The sequence below is a fragment of the Phalacrocorax aristotelis genome, chromosome W (assembly GCF_949628215.1).
Source record: "Phalacrocorax aristotelis chromosome W, bGulAri2.1, whole genome shotgun sequence".
Taxonomy (NCBI): domain Eukaryota; kingdom Metazoa; phylum Chordata; class Aves; order Suliformes; family Phalacrocoracidae; genus Phalacrocorax; species Phalacrocorax aristotelis.
The window spans coordinates 29,892,797-29,905,787 of record NC_134310.1 but is presented as its reverse complement, the minus strand read 5'-3'; the positions used below and the strand labels follow the sequence as shown (position 1 = coordinate 29,905,787).

The window sequence follows — 12,991 nt, the reverse complement described above, 5'->3', positions numbered from 1 at the left end:
ATCATTTAGAAGACAGTATTTGTTACTAGGAGTATTTTTGAAAAGTCATTTCTGAGTCAGAGTCTTTTTAAAAATAAGTGACCTTTCAGCGGACAAGATTATTTCTGCATTTGTAATGGAAAGCGAAATTAAAGCGACTCTTTCTTTCTTTCCCTGGTGGCAGCACCATGCCAGGAGAGCTCCGAGCAGGGCTCGCGTGTGCAGGCTGCAGAACCCGCAGGGGACCAAGGACACCCCTGCCCAGCCCAGGGTGGAGAGCCCGACGCAGATCCCTTGGTGCAAAGTTATCAGGCAGAGCCCTCGCCTTCAGGGGACTTTCTGGGAGAAGAGCAGAGACCAGGGATCCCGCTGCCTCTGTGTCTCTAACTGTGGGTGCACAAATGCCGTCACAAGACCCAGGCTTCCAGACTGGATTAAATCGTTTGCCAGAGGCTAAGCACTTCATCGTTTAAAAAAGTACCCCCTTTTCTATTTTAGCTGAAGAGGTGGTCACACTGGGATGCACACGGTTTACGTCAGCTCCCAAGCGGCGCTGGACAAAAGCTGGGGCTCACGGGGGGGCTGCAGAGCAGAAGGCAACTTCCCCAGGAGCAGGCTGGCCAGTCCTCCCAGCGGCCGCCAGTTTAAACAGACTGCAGGGTTTGCTCATCCGATCTTTGCCTCTTCCCACAGCCTGACAAGTTGTACAAAAAAGAAAGAGACTAAGCGACGAAGATGCAAGCGTTTTCCCTAGGAGAGCACGATGAACCACCACCTCCAGAGAACAAACCTGATACGCCAGCGGAGGTAACGCCAGGCTACCTGGAAAGATCGTTAAGCTACAAAAATCTCAGACCATTTTAATTAATCACCAACAGAATAAATACCCTTTACAAAGGCCTGGGATCACCTAGATCCTTTTCGCTGGCTTTATTTCACCAGAGATTTACTGCAGTCTCATTCTTTTACAAGCAGAAGTGTTTCTTTTTATTACACCATAAAATCCACACTCAGGCTTTATAGTCCATAAGCCCAGGAGCAAAAAATAGCTAAAAACACTTAGCTAGCACCCCAGCATCCTAATTAATATTGTTACACTGGCCTCAGGCCTCTTGATTTATTAGCCAAACGTTAGCACCAGGGTTCCCAAAACGCAGCCTGTCGACCGCTTCTAGTCTTGAAGCCTCATTAGAAGCTGCTTAATCACGGCCTTCCTTGACACAAGTCAGCTCACCAGCGCGGCTGCAGAAGCGGCAGCGTCACTAGCGGGTGCTCTGGCCCCACTCACACACAAATTAAATGTTGATGCTGAAGTCCTATTATTTAAGCAAAACCTGCTTTACGTTACATCTCCTGAAGACAAAGGACTGCCGATGAATTTCCTCGGGCAGCCCCACGCTCGCCTCCCACCTACCAAGCGGCTCTGCACACAAAAGACTAGGAAGACATTAAAATATTCAAGGACTTCTTCCTCCCAAGCCACGTGATTTATTGCAACAGAACTCAAGCACAGGGATGCATAACTGCAGACTTTGACCCCAAGCCCACTGTGAAGAGATGCAGTAAAAAGCGTCACCAGTGAGAAATTAAACAACCTATGCTTCAGCGCGATGGCTACGCAGCCATCCCAGGGGATGCTTTCCTCTCTGGGCTCTAGGGTTGCTTTCTTCTTTTCCTGTAAATTGTCCTCTGATGCCACTGGTGGTCCACAAGAGATCCTATGACATTCTAGGGTACATCTAAGGAAGAACGTAACAAGAGACAAGGTAAAGGTTTATCATGACTCCGCTTATCTCCAGCGCACAAACCAGATGAAATTGAAGGGTTTGCTGTAAAAATAGCCCTGCCTCATTCCTCCTCTCCATCATAAAATTCCCGGCTTTTCTTCTTGTCTTGGTGGATTGGACAAGAGGACCTAGATTATAACCTAAGCCTGTGCTACAACTTTGCAATCCCCAAATGAAGCAGCGGGGTGCAGAGCAGCAAACCTACAATGAGGTTTGTTTTCTACTTCCATCCACCTGCTGCAGGATCCTCCAGCCTTCCAACTCAAGGCTGTAAGGAAGACAGCCTTCCCACCCACCCCCCTTTTTTTTTTTTAAAAGATTACCTTTGAATACTGCTCAGCTGTTCCTGAAGCGAGGTGCTGAGGTTTGCTGACCTAAGGGTCAGCGTCACAGACTGCGTTAGAGATATCGATATCCTCTGGTGCCTTTAAAATACTGCGTCTGTTCTTTTCACCAGAGACATCAGGGTTTTACGCCGCTTTTTTCTTTCCTATTTGTAACAGCTTTTGATAGGAAATCAGAAGGAGTTATTCCCGTAACAGCTGTAGCAAATATACAGCTTTACTTACACACCCAAAGTAACTTATGAAGGGTAAAATCAATATCAGAATTTCTCCCTGCCTGCTCTACATTATCTCGTGTCTTGGCAACACCAGATTTCACTGGCCGGATCCTCTGCAGAGCAGAGCGCCTTTCCCTAAAACATCATCAGTTCCTTAGGAAAACTCTTGCACAATAGATCATGCCCAATTAGCAAAACGAAGGAAACTGCTTAAAGAACTGTAAACTTCTAGGCTTGAGCAATGGTCAGATGGTAAAAGACAACGCATTAAATTTGCATGACATAATTCCTCTGAAGAGATCAAGGGGCGCAGCAGTGCAGCCCTACAGACGGGCAACCCAGAAACTAGAGGTCTTTTGTTCGGAGATGCCAAGAGAACCAGTAACAGTTAAGAACGAAAGCCAGGCGTGGTGGACTCCCAGCCTTGTCCTCCAGACCACACCGAGAGGATGAATCCCCTCAACATTTTCTAGTTAACCCGAAACAAAACAGTGCACTGCTGAAGAAGCATTACCTTAACGCACAAATGTCACACAACGGCTAATACCCATCACAAGGCTGCCATGAGCTGTCACCCCACGTGAGCTCCTTGCTAGTTCTGATAAACGAGTCATGCCCCATCAGCATTTACTTACACAGAACGAACCTCAAAAAAAGTCTGAATACAAACATGGAAATGACACTGCCAGAACACGGTCTCGCCTTGGTTTAGGGGGGGTCTTTCCCAGTGTATGTTGCAAAATACTTCCCAGCATCAGTAACAGCGGGAAGCAAGAGGCATCGAGAATTCACTCTAACCCTGACCTTTTCCATCCGTTGCCTTGATGCCAGAGGACGCTGAAGGCATTTCTTGTCTGACCAGCGCAGCACCAGCAACCCACGGCAGAGCACTCATGGGACAACCCCAAACCCCGACCTTCTCCGTTCCCCAGAGCTTCACTGCTGCAAATTAATCGTCTAGTCTCTGTGGAGGAAGACGGCGGTTACACGAGGTTCCTGGGATGATTAACATGGAGTTTGTAACAGCTCTCTCCATAAGCTCCCACTCTGATAAGGGAGGGCTGCTGTCCGGCTTACGCACTCAAATTCCAAGTCAAAGGTAAAGAAAAAACTGACTAAAGCCAGTTTCAGAGATCTGCGTGAGCCCGAGGATGGCGGGCAATGCCCACCACGAGAACCGCAGAGTGGAAACAGCCTTTGGTATGTGCTTGTCTTACCATCCTCCAGGCAGCCTCGTCACAGAAAACCATGAAACTCAGCAAGTCCCTTGCAAGCCAAAGCGCTCCCATTTCCACATCCCATCCTGTCGTTGTAACAATAAAAACTGATAAACACAGAGGCCCACAGTTTGCAAGTGAACTGTTTCAGCAAACTTCTTGAAAGTTTTTCCACCTCTCCTCTTACCGAATACACTCCTACGAAGTAACAGTTCCCACCGTTATGGCAAATCAGAGCTCTCTAGTTTAAGATCACTTCTATTACAGAAGGATGCAAGTGGCCCACCAGGATTTATTTAAAAGAAAGAAAGAAAAAAAAAAAAAAAAAGGCTCGGGCACTACCCATGACGAGGGGGCATTAGAAACTCCAGGGCCAGCAGTGAACAAAAATTTAATTACTGATACCAACTTTCAATCTTAACAGTCAAAAAAAGCTTCTAGTTACATAGATTAAGTTTCAGAGTAACCTCTAGTACCGTCTAAGATTCAAATCATAAAGTTAAAAGACTTTTTCATTAGAGTGAAAAAAACTTTTTAAAAAGCTCTCCCCTGTCCTGTTAGACTTTGACAGCCAGACTTGGGATATTTCCTGATTACCCGCCTTTAAAATCTCTACTTAGGAAAACAAACCCACCGAAGCAAGCAGAGCCCCACTACCAAATTCAAGAATCGAGAACTGACTCAAGTTTTTCGCAGTGCTAGAAAATAAAGAATGCAGAGTCATGGAAAACAGCAACCTTGAACTCAACGACAGAAGTTGCACCAGGACATCATACCAAAACGCTGGAGCGCGGCATACGTCACGTCCCCATGAGCGCAGGAAACGGTCCTTAGTACAAGGAGGTACCAAACACTAACAAGGAATTTCAGAAAGCTTCCCAAGTGCATTATGCTTTGAAAATGTAACTGCAAAGTAATTAGACCGATTTTACAGGCAGGTTATTCATCACACAGAATTAATTTGAAGCACTGCGGTGCCATGATAACTATTCAGGGAGGAAGACGACCAGAAACCAAACCCACAAAACAAACAAAAAAACCCAAAAGCCAAAAAAAACACGCCACCAAACAGTGCAAGGATAAATCCCCTAAAAAACGCTGGAATGGGTTTTTTTTTTCCATTTCCCTCCCACAAAACATATACAGTTACAAAAAAATTATCTCAAGGCACAATATGTAACGCAGCTCACCGACAGGCAGGCTCACCGGCACCAAGCAGAGAAGTCTCCCAGAATCACCAAGGATGAGGCTCCCGTTACCAGCAGTGACGATAAAGAGGGCAACGGCTGGGAGAGGAGAACAACAGCTCTGCAGACCAGCTCCTCGTACCAGCGGTAGCCGGGACAGAACGTAAGGGAACTCCGACAACATGAGGATAAGGTTCCGAACTTCACGAACTTCAGTAATTTTCTTCTGCAAGCATGGCTAAGAAGCGGCCACGCGATCTCCCAGACTCGGAGCGAGTGGCACTCAAGCGATGATTACACAAGCATGAAAAGAACATTGGACTTGCTCCTTTACGGCTGAGCAGCGTACATTTAATAATGAAACTGGTTCCCTGCATAGCGTGATAAAGCCCCGTGAGCAATTTGATTGTATCACGAGTTCTTCTGATTAAGCTATAGGAACAGTTTCAATATTAATAACAGTTTGCTTAAACGTTTGCTATTCAGCCCAGATGGTAAGGGGCAGCTTCAGCCTGGAATTCCTGAGGAAAACCATCATGCCTAGAGGTTATGGAGCACAAATTTCAACTTTTAAAAGCTTAGGCTTTAGAAATTTATCAGACCATCACTGCAGCAGATGATTTCCCATTTGAAAAACATGAACATCCTCACTGCTCTGCAATGAGGATCAACAGAGCTGTGGGGAAGGGCTCAGTTCACAGGTATCTGCAATCAAGAGGGGTGAAAACAACCCATTGTACGCTCAGTAAACGCGAGCACTTCCTCCTGTTGTGTTTCAGTCTTTGTTAGTGTATTTTAAATTGCCTCCATTAAAGGAAGATAGCTGGGAAACCACAGGTATGCACGGAACAGTCAGAGCTAAACCTGCTGATCGTGAATTACCGTGCGCTTGATAATGACAAAAAGACCTCAGAAATTTGAGCTAGTTCCTTCTACTTGCAGATTAATCCCCCCAGCAGCCACCCACCCCACCCATGGAGCAGAAAGGGAGCCCCAGGCCTCGCACCCTTACCCGGCTCCATCCACTCCTTCCACCAAAGCGCTGCCACCGGTGAACCATGGACGCAGGCACCCACGGGAGCTGCAGCTGGAAGGAATTCCTCAGGACACAGTTAGTATAGAACTGCCCAAAGAAATGGGAACTTAATGCTAGGGAACTCTTAAAAGCCTTTTTTATGTCTCAAGTGCCAAGCTAGCTTCAAGTTCCTCTTTAATGTTTCTTCTTGCCATATTTTTGAACAGTTTAGGCCAAACAATATTTCTGCCTTGGGGATGAGAAGGGAAGGTCTCGAATCAGAGCCCAGTCACCGCCACCGGCAGTGAGTCACTCGGAGAAACAGGAAAACCAAGGGAAAGAAGCTAGGATCTACCCTTCTGATACAGCCCTGGTCCCCTCCCAGGGCTGCCACTGATATCGATAAAGATTAACTCAGCTGGCTTTACCTTAACAATACTATGGCACGTATCCCTCTCAGAACAAAAGCCCCAAAGGGAAGGACAGTCTGCTTTGCTAACGTCCCGTGAAGAACTGCTCAGTGTTGCCAAATTTAGGCAAAACTAGGGGAAAGGCAATTCTGGCAGAGGGAGATCACGCCCACCGACTCAAAGACCACTCACTCGAGAAACCCGCCGGCCCAGGAGGTTAAGGAAGTAAAGGTCTCAAAAATCAGAGTGGGCATACGCAGGCATTTTCACGGGAGGCGAAGAATTTTAAGCAAGTATTTAAACAGAATCACAATTAATATATACTGGATGATTAAATATATATTAGATGATTTATACACAAGACGGTTATCATCTTGTGTATAAATAACTGTTAGTTTCCACCAACGGTGTGCTGGTTTGTAGACGGCACCTGCATCTGCGCATTTATGTCCTAAAGGAAAATACCTCGACTCTGTGTGTAAATTGGGCGACACACACCGAGTAACAGACCCAAGTTTTGGGGCCAACACCAGGAGACTCCCATCATATTTAGAATAGGGAGTAGCAGCCAAAAGGTAGCATCCAGGTACAAAAGTTCAACACAAACAGAAGTATTATATCTTTTCCCTGAGGATAAGTTAAAATATGAATGGAAATACAACTTTTTTCATGCTTTCTATTATTTGCAACTTAGCTCTTTTTCATTAGGCAAATCCAGTTCTTCGCAGAGCAAAATGAAATACAGTTTAAGTATTGAAACACCGCTGGAAAGGGAATTTCAAGCTAATTTTCAAAGACGACAGGCGTTAACGCAGAAACAGAAAATACTGTGGGTGACTCACTAGCTCTCTACTCTTCTTAAGCAAACGACTGGTCAATTTATATTTTAAAGCCAAAGAGTCCAAAGTTTGTTCCTGACCAGGAACTATCTTAGAAGAGAGAGTTATACCCATTCCACCCACTTATCTCAATGAAAACCTAGAAAGGAAGAATACGTCTCCAACTTTGCATATTAGAAAATAATAAAAAAACGTGAGCCTGACGCAGGCAACTTCAAAGTACTGTTAGAAAGAGCTGCAGCAAAGAGGGGTGGAAAGCCTAACCTTCGGCAGCTGAGGACCACAACCCAGCCCAGTTACAAACATGCAGGATAACGCCAATCTAAGAGATACAAATTAGCTGTGACGAAAACGGAATCACTTTAGGGCATCCTAACCAGAGCAGCTTAAGCCGCCTTGATCTCCTGACGGCTTTTGGCAAGGGAGAACGTGCTTGGGAGCGTCTGCTCTGCGCAGCCGGGAGCTGTAAGCGCGCAGGCACAGCGCTGCCAGGCTCCTGAGCGACGCCGAGAAGGGAACGGGGCAAGCCTTGCTACTCACCTGGGCTGCGCAACTCAGTACGGGGCTGCGGTGTGAAACAATCTAGTTGACGGATTAACTGCTGGAATTAGATAGTCTGTAAGCAAAGGGAAGAAGAACTGAGATCATTCCAAAGCTGCTTGCCAGATCTGTCCAAGATATACGGTGGTACAGGCAAAAGAGCAAACTTGCTCTCCAAAGACAGCGGTGTTTCAAAAATGAAGAGCAAGAGCTCCACTCCTGAAGCCATGCTTCAAGCTCCTCATTTGAAGCTCAGACCATAGAGGAAGGAAAAAAAAAAATCAAGACAGCTTTCTGGATGGAAAAATCCTCTTTATAAGAATATGTTGACTGTCCCACACAACTGGACTTCAAGTAAATCAGGCAGGTTTAAATTAGCATGTAACAGACTTAATTATTTTAAGTGCCAGGGGAAAAAAGGGGGGAAAAAAAAAAACGAGTTGAAAAACCTCACTCAGAAACAGGTCAGGTTGCAAGAATCGTAGGAGCAGAGGCAGGAACAAGGAACAGAATAAGGAACTGAAGCTGATGAAGTCAGGGCAAAATCTGGCTTACTGGGGAAGAGCACTGTGGCTATATTTGGTATGTGGCATCATACAGGTCTGCCACGGCAAGAGCCCTGCCCTTAGCAAGGAAGGGCCGTACGGCGCAGCCGAGCGCATCCACGTACGGAGACGGGCTGCGCATATGGCGACTGCCACCCATCGCAGGGGAACGAGCTCGGGCCCCACAGCGAGCGCAGCTGGCTGGGAAAGGAGACTCACCTCCCCACCGTCCATCCACCCCTACCGAACGCCAACGGGGCCGTTCTCCTCCGCACCGTGGGAGGGACCGACACCGGTATAAAGCACCTTTGCACCACCCAAGGCCTGTGCTGCACCCAGACCGCACTGCCCATCGCTGGGCCACTCCTTGGTGCTGTCTGGATACTTGTGAGAGTCACACTGGCCTTAATCCTCACACAGAAATGTAAGGCTAAATAGTGAGGGAAAAAGCTTAATCTGGAGTCTTGTTTCTGGCATCTGCCCCACTGTGCCATTCCCTAAATTTCCAGGGATTAATAATAGGCAATTAAGAGGCACAGCAGCTTTAGCAACAACAGAAAGGTTCGTTAATCTATCCACTGACATAAATTGTCTTAAATCTTTCACAGATTCTTTTGTCTCAAGACTGCACAATTAAAGTTAATTGCTGATGCTACCTGCTCCGCTGACCTCACTTTTCATTCATTCCGCTCACGGTGACTCCAGAACATCATCTCTCCTGCTTCCCTGCACTCCGTTTCTCCACCAGCAGAGCTGCCGGGTCCCCGCTTCACCGTTCCAAGTTTCATGTTACTTCCCGACAAGGAAGCGGCTGCAAAGCAGACAGACGGCCGCCCCCTTCGCTCGCAGGCTGCTCTCACTCTGATGGTCTGTCTCCAAATTCAAACTGCTTTGAGCAACAAAATATTGCTCCAACAGGGACCCAGACTCAACGTAAAGCTTTGCTTGTAGGGCAGAGACAGATTCCAGCTGTCCCAGCTCTTCCACCTGGGAGAACAGCTATGACTGTTTCGGGACAGAGCAAAAATGCCTCCCCATACACAAGCTTCCTCCAAGAAAAACGTGTTTTTGTGTAAATCCATACAGCATCACCCTCACACAACCATGCACTGACACTTCCAAACCGTACACACGCAAACCCTGTAAGGCAGAGCTCCGGCTGCGGCAGCCCAGCGGCTCAGACAGTGAATGCACGAAACGCTTCTCAAGAGCAGGGGCTTGAGCACCCGCCGCCAGCGGGACAGAGCCCGAGCAGGGCACCGGGAGCCTCCGAGCTGCTCCCCTTCTCACGCCTGTCACCAGGACGGTCCTGGAAGGAAACAAACCACGGCGAGAGCACGACGGGTGCTGGCTGCCAGCTAACAGGGCAGCCACGGCACTCAGCGCAGCCAAGGTCCGGCAGCAGCGAAGCACACCTGGACAGAGCTGTAACACAAGCCCGACGCAAGCACTGATGAAGTCAACCTCAGAAGGACACCTGCAAGGTAGAAGTGTGTTATTACACTACTTAATTAAAGGGAAAGAGAAGAACACAAAGAACTCGACTAAGGTCAAAAGCCAAGAAAACGCGGGTCCCTGCTTCTCCACCCTTTGCTCTACCCCCAGCTTCGATCACGAGAGACACATTGGAAGAAACACTCTCCCCTGGAGCCGAGCAGGTCTCAATGTTCTGTTTCACACACAGACATTCAGGGCAGAAAAAATACTCCAGGACATCAAAGCCTGCTTCGCCATTGATCGTAAGCACAGAAACACCATTTCAAACCAGCCAACCTTCAGGCACGCTCAACGGAGACCTTCTCTGTGAGAGAGGCATGTATTCGCCTCTTTCATAGCTACGTGCTTACTGACCTTGATCGCGTCACCAAAAAAGACGGAAGAGTTTTAAGTTTTAAGCTGAAAAAAATGTTTTGGGAGAATATATAACTCCCAGTTAAGCCTAGGAGGCTTTCCTGAGAGATCCAGACTCTCACGATTACAAAATCAGAGCGCAGTATTCAGTGCCTACACAGTTAGCTCTTTATTACAGTGTCACTATTCAAGAAGCTCTAAACCTGTGTCAGCATTTTCATTATAGACCCTCCATTCCAGGGATCTATAACTTAACCATTAAAAAGACCTATTCAGTCAGGAAACACAACCCTCAACCACACCATAAGCTTGCTACTTTAAACAAAAATTTTAAAAATTCCTGTCCGAGTACGCTTTAGCATTAAAAAAATCTGCGATGAAAGTAGCCGCAGCTTTTCAGCGAGTGCCCGGCCTGGCAGACGCCGCCTGTCGCATGTCTGGCACATGATGAAACATGACGCTTCGTCCTGCTTTTTTTGTTCCAAAGTCGGCAGGGATTAGTGGGGGGACCCACCGCGCGGAGAGCTCAGCAAGCGCAAAACAAAACGTCAGCACTCAACAGCAGCTAAAGGGAGGGACAAACGATTTTCCGGGAGAAGCCTCTTCCTGTTCGAGGATGAGGATGTAAGACCCTGAAAAAGGTAAAGTATGGGAGGAAATTGCATTTAGCAAAACATTAAGAATTTCTTAAGGGTTTTTTTAAAGGGTGCGAGTTCGTACACAAGAAAAATCCACAGGTGGGACCCAGCAATATCTTTCAGAATGCTTTTAGAAGAATCAAACTTGAGATCTAACTGTTAAAGAAAAGAAACAAACTCGCAAAATGCACAGGCCGTGCCATCTCCTGCCAAGTTCTGTGGGTTCACCAATGCATTTTCCTTTATCAAGGGAAAAGATCATCTCCTTCAGCAGGCCTGAAAGCCCAGCAAAAGCATGAGCATGATTCCAGGGACAGGCCAAACGCTATCGAAGGAAGCGGGTGGGGAAACGTACCTTCCTTTTTCGCTTCTGTCAGCCACCCTAGCTACTGCATGGAACAGCCCCAGATAAAAAATGCCACTCTTTAATTAGACAAAGACCCTCTGATACCCATCACAGCTCTGTTCACTTCAGCATCTAATACTGGGCAAGCTGGCAGACAGAATACAGCCATTTCAGGTGCTCCCGGATAACGCCAGCTTTGCACTACGCCAGCGCTAAGCACTGAGGTTTCAGGTGTTTTTAGGCTGCTACTTTGGCAATGACTGAAAAAGTACTGGACAATTCAGGCATTCCTCCTTCGAAGTGTACTCACACTAGTGTTTGAATGAGACTTCATTCAGTCGAGCTGCTACAGGTCTAAGTTTTATGTCGGGAAAGCGAGGGTGCAAACGTCAAGCAAACAGGTCTCCACCAAAAGAAGAGCAAGCAGCAGAGATAACAACAGAATTCAGGCTTCTAAAGTCTCCAGCTGGCATGCGACCTAAGGAACTCCGCAAAAATTTTTACTGCTTTATGGGATGCACAATGTTCCCTGAACTCAAAGCAAAAGTATTCGCACGCAATTTTCCACTTAAATACGTTCCCGTCACCAGCTGCACCTCGGTTTAGACGTACCCGCACAGGTCAAGGAGAGCTCAACGCTTCAGATGACACGTAGATAATGCGCAGAAGACAACAGGACGGCACAGGTACAGCCGATATCTCTTTGCCCGCTAAGTTTACAACCATAATAGTGCACAAACCAGAAACACCCTCACAGCCTCTTGGGTCCCAGCACTGAACCTGCAGAACCTGCCCTTCAAAAGACCATCTTATTTTAATTGTAAGTGGAGCATGCTGATTTAGAGTCACGGTTCTTATGCTGATATTTATGGTTACTTTTGAGAACGGTGCTCTTTCTTAACGTTGCCCGAGTATTTAATTATGTCAAGAACCCAGTACGCCGGTGACCACTAACAGCTCTAGAGTTAAAAGTCTGTTAGTGTGAGCTCTATTTTTCAGAGGCTCTTAACTGGGGCACTAAGAGCCGCACCGCGACAGGCAGGAACTTGGCAGCCGATGCCTCGGCCCGCGATGGATTTCTGCGTACGATTTTAGACCACTCGATTTCAAAGCAGCTCAACAAGGAGTGCGGAAAAACGAGCGTTTGCTGGCTTTTGCCGCCTCCGCTGCTACTCGGGGCACGGCTCCCTTCCCGGGATTAGCCCTTAGGCAGGGGTAGAAGGGTCCGGTCTTCGCTTTGAACCCGGGACTAGCGCCAGAGCGGCCCGAGGCGCGGCGGGTTTCGCCCCGCGGCACCTTTCGCTTTTCCACGATGCCGAAACGCGTCGGCAGCGGGTGCGGCCCGCGGGCCGGCTCCTCGCACACCGAAGCGGGGGGACCCCGACGGTCGCGCCCGGCCAGCGGTGACCGTTCCACAGCTCCGGCCCCGGTTCCGCGCCGGGACCACCCGGCACACGGACACGCGTGAAGGAGGAAACACGGGCCACCCGCCCCGGGCGGCACCGGGCGGGCCCGGCCGGGGCGGCGGCACGTCCGGGGGGGGCCCAGGACCACCCCCACCGGCCCGGCCGCACGGAGCGGGGCGCGGGACTCGCCGCCCGCTGAGGGGAGCGGGCCGAGGCGCGGCAGCCCGGGCGGCCCAAGCCCGCAGGGCCGCGGCGGGGGCAGCCCCGCCACCCAGCCTCGGGGGGCTGCCGGCGGGGGGGAGAACCCCGGTCCCACGGCGGGGGGAGCGGGGCGTGGGCGACCCTTACCTGCGTCCCGGGGGGGGGGGGGGGGAGTCAGGCTCCCGCCCGGCGGCCGCCGCCTCTCCGCACTTCCGGGTTCCGCGCGGCCGCCATCTTGGGGAGGACACGGACTTCCGGGCCGGAAGTGGGCGGGGGGCGGTGCCGGGGGAACCGGGACCGGGAGGGAGCGGGCGGGGGAGCGGCGGGCCCCGGGGCGAGGCGGGAGGCCCCGGCCCGGCTGGGGCAGCAGGGCCCGCGGCGTTGGGAAGCGACTCGGGTACTGGGAGGGCCCGGGGCTGCCCCGGGCCCGTGTCACCGGCCGCAGCGCGCCCGGTGCCACCCCCCGCG

General features: G+C 49.4%; 1 protein-coding gene across 2 annotated transcripts in view; it reads right to left on the bottom strand.

Annotated features, from left to right (window-relative positions):
* SBNO2 (strawberry notch homolog 2) overlaps nucleotides 1-12,991 on the bottom strand; it is a 67,868-nt gene that overhangs the window by 54,598 nt on the left and 279 nt on the right. The window contains exon 1 of one of the 2 annotated variants that reach the window (XM_075077276.1): nucleotides 12,671-12,784. The exons of the other annotated variant lie outside the window; for it this stretch is intronic. The gene's annotated coding sequence lies outside the window, so the exon portion shown is untranslated. Of the gene's footprint in view, nucleotides 1-12,670; nucleotides 12,785-12,991 lie in introns of those variants that run through there. 2 annotated transcript variants of the gene reach the window in all.